We start from the raw sequence: 7047 nt of genomic DNA on the forward strand, positions 1-7047 counted from the left end.
ACAGCGGTAAAGAAATAGAGGGAAAGATCAGGGAAAGTCTTATGTTTATCCTTTTTATTTTTTTTTTCCAAAGTAAGAGATACCAACCATTACAACAATTGAGGTTCTAGATGTTTTTGTTCCTTCACTGATTTTTCTACATCTCAAAATAGTCTTTTAAGGGCACAATCCTTTCTCACATCTCTTTTACTTCCATTTTTTCCCTCCGGCTGCTTTTATTTCCAAAAGAACCTTCAGAAAAAATTTTGGTTTGCGACAGGATCTTGATAGTCAGCTTTTTTTGTTTAGTCCTGAATCGGCAGTCGATGAGTTGTGTACCCTGAGTGAATCACCTATGTTCTTTACTTCAGTTTCCTCTTTTGCATTAAAGGAAGTGAACTAGGGGCGCCTGGGTGGCGCAGTCGGTTAAGCGTCCGACTTCAGCCAGGTCACGATCTCGCGGTCCGTGAGTTCGAGCCCCGCGTCAGGCTCTGGGCTGATGGCTCAGAGCCTGGAGCCTGTTTCCGATTCTGTGTCTCCCTCTCTCTCTGCCCCTCCCCCGTTCATGCTCTGTCTCTCTCTGTCCCAAAAATAAATAAAAAACGTTGAAAAAAAAAAAAAAAAAAAAAGGGAGTGAACTAAAAGACAGTCTTTAAAAATCGACATGTCCTTCCTCCTAAGAGAGCTATTTTCGATATTAAGACAAGTCCCATCAAGTGAACGAATTCCATATCCAGCGGAAGCCCTCTCCCACGGTGACCATACCTGGTGGCGCTTCTGTGTTTATGCCCTCTCCACACGGCACCATCAGCGTACTCAGCCACTCCATATACTTATGACGTTTTCACAGGTCTGCCTCTTCTACCAGAATGTGAAATGCTTGATTTAAGGGGCCGGATGTTTCTCATGTTTGCTTACCTGATCTTATATCAGGAGACAACACCCCCAGGCAGGACTGTCTAATGGTTAAGAACATGGGTTCTGGTCCTGAGTGGGTTGGAATCTTGGTGCAGCCACCTCACAGGTTGTATGACCTTTGGAAAATTGCTTATGCTCTCTATGCCTCTGTATCTTCACCTATTAAAAAGAGGCGAAAAGCAATGGCTTTGACTTCATGATGGGATTAAATAAGCATAGAGTACTTAGAGCAATGATTAAAAATATGAGCTAATTTTCGGGACCCAGCATAATAAATGTTCAGTCAATGTTTCAGTGAATGAGTAAGTCTACCAACCTAGGAGGTTACCTGGGAATAGATTGATTATAAAAATATACACATAGAATTTGTGAGAAAGACAAAGTCGAATAGGATACAGTCCATGCCAGTTAGAAAATTACAGTCTAGAAGGGAAAGTAAGACATGCACGTGGGTCATTACAATACTAGATAGAATCTGGTAAATTCACTGTAACAAGAAACAAAGTGTAGCAGGAGTTCGGAGAAGAGAGATGATTTCCAACAGAGCGGATCAGTAACTGCTGCGTGGGTTGATACATCTTTCAACAGAAGAGAATTGTGTTTACACAGCATCTGTTGCATCATCTCCCCCAGGCTTCTTCCCCCTGGAGATTAGTAGATTAAAAAAAAAATCCTTCTTTACAACACATAGAAATTGAGACTTAGACAGTCAAATTTGCATCTTGTCTGGGGCCAATGACTTAAATTCCAAGTTATGTTTTTGAACAACAAGGACGGGGGATGGGTATCCCCAAGGGGTTGTCTGCTGTTTTGTGCAACCAGAAAACTTTTGCTGCCAAGCACCAGAGGCATATGCATGAGCGTAACACCAGGAGAGCAGCCAAGACCCCACTCGGGATGCTTTTATTGTTTGTCTAAAGTGGATGTTTTTCCAAGCAAACTGCATTGTGTTCCAAAAGGAGATCCATCATACTTGTCTTTGTGGTTACAGAGCAAGGAATCAAAATGATGGGGTGATGGGTGCCTGGGCCAAAGGAAAAGATACTGCAGATCGGAGGCCCCTCCCTTTGCCTGGTCATTTTCAAGAACAAGAAAATCTTTGGAATGAACATGTAGTGAATGACCTTGAAGGAACCTGTCCCCACCGTTTGATTCTTAGGGAGTTTGAGACACTTGGGAAATCCAGTGAAGCCACTGGGAACTTTCACCTAGACTACAAAGAGTAGAGAACCAGTTTACATTTGTCCAGTGATGTAAAGTTTTCTCAACTTCTGAAGAGTTAAGTCACAGTTTGTGAGTTTGGGAGATTCTAGGCTACATAGTGCAGATTTCCAACCTCACCAAATATATGCACTCTTAAATGCATCAAGGTTATTATGTATTTTCTAAAAGTTAAAACCATAAATTCCATGAGATTTGAGCCAAAATACATACCTATTCTTAAAATCTCATGGGTTTTGTGTGTGTTTGTGCGTGTGTGTGTGTGTGTGTGTGTGACTTTTCAAATAGCCCTACATTTAAAATCATGGTCCTGTGTTTCAATGTCTTAACACACTAGACGGTTTCAAATGATCACATCTGAATCAGGTGTGGAATTTCAAGACACTAGCTTAGCACCACTCCCTGAAGAACATATCTAGGGTCTTTGGTGCACACAAGCACCATTCCTCCTTCACTGAATCCTCATCCTATCCCACACCAAGCTCGATCAGATTTATCTCAGGCATTGTCTCCCCAAGCTTCTCTTACTACCATTTCAACAGATTCTTTGTCCCACCTCTTTCTTCATCTTCCATGCAGTTCTAGAAAGGATGATGCTTCTATCTCCAGAAATACTGACCTCTATGAATACTGTAGTTGTGAATCTCCTCCCTTCTCCCTCCTCCCTTCTGCCTCATAGTCCTCTATCCTTTCCCTTGTAGCAACTTTCCGGCTCCTTTTCCTTGGCTCTTGAACGTGTACTCGTGTCTATTTCTTAAAAGCAACTGTAACTTTATCACCATCTTTATCCTCATTTTCCTCATCTATCATTTATTGATGACCATGTGCCAAGCACTGTGCTAAGAACCTTAGGTCTTATTTTGGTTAATCCTCACAATAATACTTTCAGGTCAGCATTTCTGTGTCTGCAAACTAACCTTCAAAACTCAACCCCTGGGATGGGTAAGTCTAATTCTACCATTTGTTTACTTTGTCCCATGCTTTTTGATTACCACAATCTGGTTTCTGTTTTCGTATCACCCTTCTAAAACCATTCCCACAGATCAAATTGACCCCCTCCCCCAACACACCCTCTTATGCCTGCAGATCCTTGGACTTCACATTCTAATAACCTATTTCTTTCTGATCACTGATTTAGGAATCCATGCAAGGTTTATTTATAGACTCCTTCCTCCTATACAGACTCCATTGGGTTGTTTATATGCTCCATACAGCTCTTACCAAAGATGTTTGAACTGTCACTCGGGCCTAAAGCACCGTCTCAAAATTCTCTCCAATGTGGTAAGACACAATTTTCCAAAGGTTATACACAAATATCTTTAAAGTTCCCATGTTGATATCCATGAATTTTAGGAAAACATGTAAGTTGTCTGTCAAATTCAAAATTCCGTGGATATTGCAGTTTAGGAAATATTTAGGAGTAGACAATGATTGATTAAAAAAATATTAAGCATGTAAGAGTACAGATGGTACATAGATATGGAACAAATTGTGAAAGTAATGTTCAAATTATGAAAATGTTATAGAACACCTTATTCTGTTGTCAAAAAGGAAATGGCCCCCAAATTCCTAATTACCTTCCCCTCTTTCTCTGTCTCTACATTCTTTTACCTTACCTGTTACATTCAGTGACATCATCTAACTGCTCAGTCCTTGAAATAACAATACACCCCCCTATTTTCTTCATTCTTTCTATCCAGTCTATCTCCAAGGTTGCCAGATCTTCTGCAATTGTATTTTCAATCCCATAGCTAAGACCCCAGGAAATAAATGATTCAAACAACTCCCTCACCTGTCGTCTAGCAAAAATTCTTCAAGAGCCATTTTAAATCAAATGCTTAGTAAAAGCAAAAATTTCTAACAGCATAGACAACTATTGTTCCATCCCCCATTTCCCGCGCCATGGAAATTGGGAGAAGGTCATTTACAGAAAGTCTTAGAAGCTAGAAAGGTAAGTTTGCAGAATAAGGCTGTCTCAAACTTCTAACATCAGAACAAGTCACACTGTCCCTTTTCCCCAAACGCATGCCCTCGGCTAGTTTGCCAGTGCCTTCCTCTGTCACACCTGATTCATACCTGTCTCCTGGGTGACCTTTCACTGCCACCTGCTCTTCCACCACCAGTTCTCTGAAGCTTAGCTTGGTACTTCCCCTTGCCGGTTCTTCAGTATCCAACCCTCTACCAAACTCGGTCATTGCATCCTGCGGAGCTCCTCTTCCACTGGCCGTCCACTCTTCTAAAGTTGTTTCCACTCTCTCAGGCTGATTTGTTCAGCAGAATCATTTCTCCCACGGTTTCCAGATGAAGCTGCTTCTACCTGAAGTCTGTTCTAGCTTTCTCCACCTCCCTCTATAGAGCCTCAGATCTGGTTTCGCCATCACTCAGCAAACCCTACTGAAGTATAGCCACTTATATAACATCTTCTCCACAAATTTCAGATTTCTACCAATGTCCCAATACGATCTCATCCTCCAAAGTGCTGCTGGCACCTGGATGTGTTTTCCTTTTCATCTTACTCAAGGCCACTGGCCTCAATGACTTTAACATCCAGCACCCTGGACCTTTCCCGTTCTCTCAACCCTTCTGCCACAAGACATTGCTGACTCAAATCTCCTTAAATCTAAGTCTTCCTTTGTTTTCATGGCACTCATTATTCTGATTCTTCCTTTTTCACTCTGACTACTTCTTCTCTTTCTCTAGCTCCCCTTTTTCTCCATTCCCTAAATTAATGTGTTCTGCAAGATTCTGTTCTTGTTTCCTTTTTTTTTTTTAATCTTCATGCTATAGAGATCTCTTCTACTCCACTAAATCTAACCCTTAATTCTACACTGATAAATCAGTAATTCTGACACTTTTACAAAGCTTATTGGTCATTTTCATCTGCTTGGTGAGCAGTTCCATTTATATTTTTGGTATCTCAGTGTGTCAATTTCTCCTTCCTGCCCTGACTTCTCTATATTTCGGTTAGTGGTACAAACATTTTCCCATTCATATGCATTCAAATCCTAAGAATCATTACTGCATGCTGCTTTTCCCTCCCTGGCCAAATCTATCAATTCCTGTCAATTGTTTTCTTATTTTACCTTTCATCTGGTCTCTTTTCTTTTACTGTAAGGTGAATATCATTATTGCTAAGGATTGAAACTCAAGTTCAGTCTTCAGCCAGAATCTAAGCTTCTTCTTCTCATCAAATGGATTGCCTGAAAATAGACAACATTGTTACATAAAATAAGAACAATGTAAAATAATTAGAGATAAATGTACTTTTATAATTCTTTCCTCTTCTGTATGGGGCACCTGAGTAGCTCAGTCGGTTAAGCACCCGACTTCAGCTCAGGTCATGATCTCACAGTTCATGGGTTCAAGCCCCGCATCAGGCTCTGTGCTGATAGCTCAGAGCCTCAAGCCTGCTTCGGATTCTGTGTCTCCATCTCTCTCTGCCCCTTCCCTGCTTATACTCTGTCTCTCTCTGTCTCAAAAATAAGTAAAAACATTAAAAATTTTTTAAAAAATATTTCTTTCGTCTTCTATAAAAGCTCGTTTTACTTAACTGAGTTCTTATTTAAAAAAATTTTTTTTCAACGTTTTTTATTTATTTTTGGGACAGAGAGAGACAGAGCATGAACGGGGGAGGGGCAGAGAGAGAGGGAGACACAGAATCGGAAACAGGCTCCAGGCTCCGAGCCTTCAGCCCAGAGCCTGACGCAGGGCTCGAACTCACGGACCGCGAGATCGTGACCTGGCTGAAGTCGGACGCTTAACCGACTGCGCCACCCAGGCGCCCCCTGAGTCCTTATTTTAAAAAGTCACCCTCTCTATATGAGTTATAATATATCTCTATAATATAAATTATAGAAGCAACACGGAATGAGGTTGGAGAACATCAACTTTGGAATAAATTGGGTTGCACTTCCCAGTTTCACACACCAGGCGTTAAACTTTGGCAAGTTGTCCAACTTCTCTGCGCCCTGCTTTCCTTATCTGTAATAGGTATGGTTACAGATGAGGAAAATCCAAATGCAGGGAACAGGAAGTTACTCCAACACACTAATAAGCAATATCAATGTACCTGTAGATGATATTTGGGGCTATTTATTCATTGTATAGAGCCAGGCATACATTTAAAATTTAGCAAACATTTATTGAGTGTATCCTAAGTGCCTGATGACTAATAAAATGATTAATAAATGTCTGACAACATTCTATGACTTGAACATCTAATCTCCAAAGTACTTACAAAGAAATGGATCTAATTCAAATTAACCTAGTCTTACAAGTATGTGAAAGTACAATCTAATGTCATAACATAAATATCACTCAGAGTCTTGCCTTCTACCCCTTTCCTCAGGTAAAAATCTTGGGGGATAATCTTAGCCTGAATCTTTGACATCCTATCTCATCATCTCTTTCTGAGTTGGATGGCTATTCTGTACTCTCTAGTGGCCTTCTGGACTCCCTAAGCACTCAGCTTCAGGGGACATCACATTCTGGTACAGTAGCCATCCTTCTTCTTACTCATCATTATAAATTAATTTTCCCTGCTTTTCTGAGCTAATAACTTTTCCACTTCCTTCTCTGTTAGTTCAATGTGCCTGCCAATTACCAGTTCCAACTTATCAGTTTTCTTTCTTCTCTCCACAGCCTCTGCTTTATTTAACCAACTCCTTTATTTGTTCATTTGAACTTTCCCCTATCCATTCACAAATACCACCTCCTACATGGTCTACTCTACAGTAAGTTACCCAATCTGACTTCTCAAATCAAAGACCTAAAATTCCTTTTCCTTCACAATCCAGGGCTAAACCAAAAAAAGATACTGCTTTTCCCCCACTCCAATAACCTCCTCAGACATTTTTCCATCTGAAACCAGAAACACTTCACTCAGAAATTCATCTAAATATTGAATTTTGAGATTAGGAGTCTTAGCAC

This window comes from Panthera onca, chromosome B3, assembly GCF_046562875.1.
Source record: "Panthera onca isolate mPanOnc1 chromosome B3, mPanOnc1 haplotype 2, whole genome shotgun sequence".
NCBI classification, from domain to species: Eukaryota; Metazoa; Chordata; class Mammalia; order Carnivora; family Felidae; genus Panthera; species Panthera onca.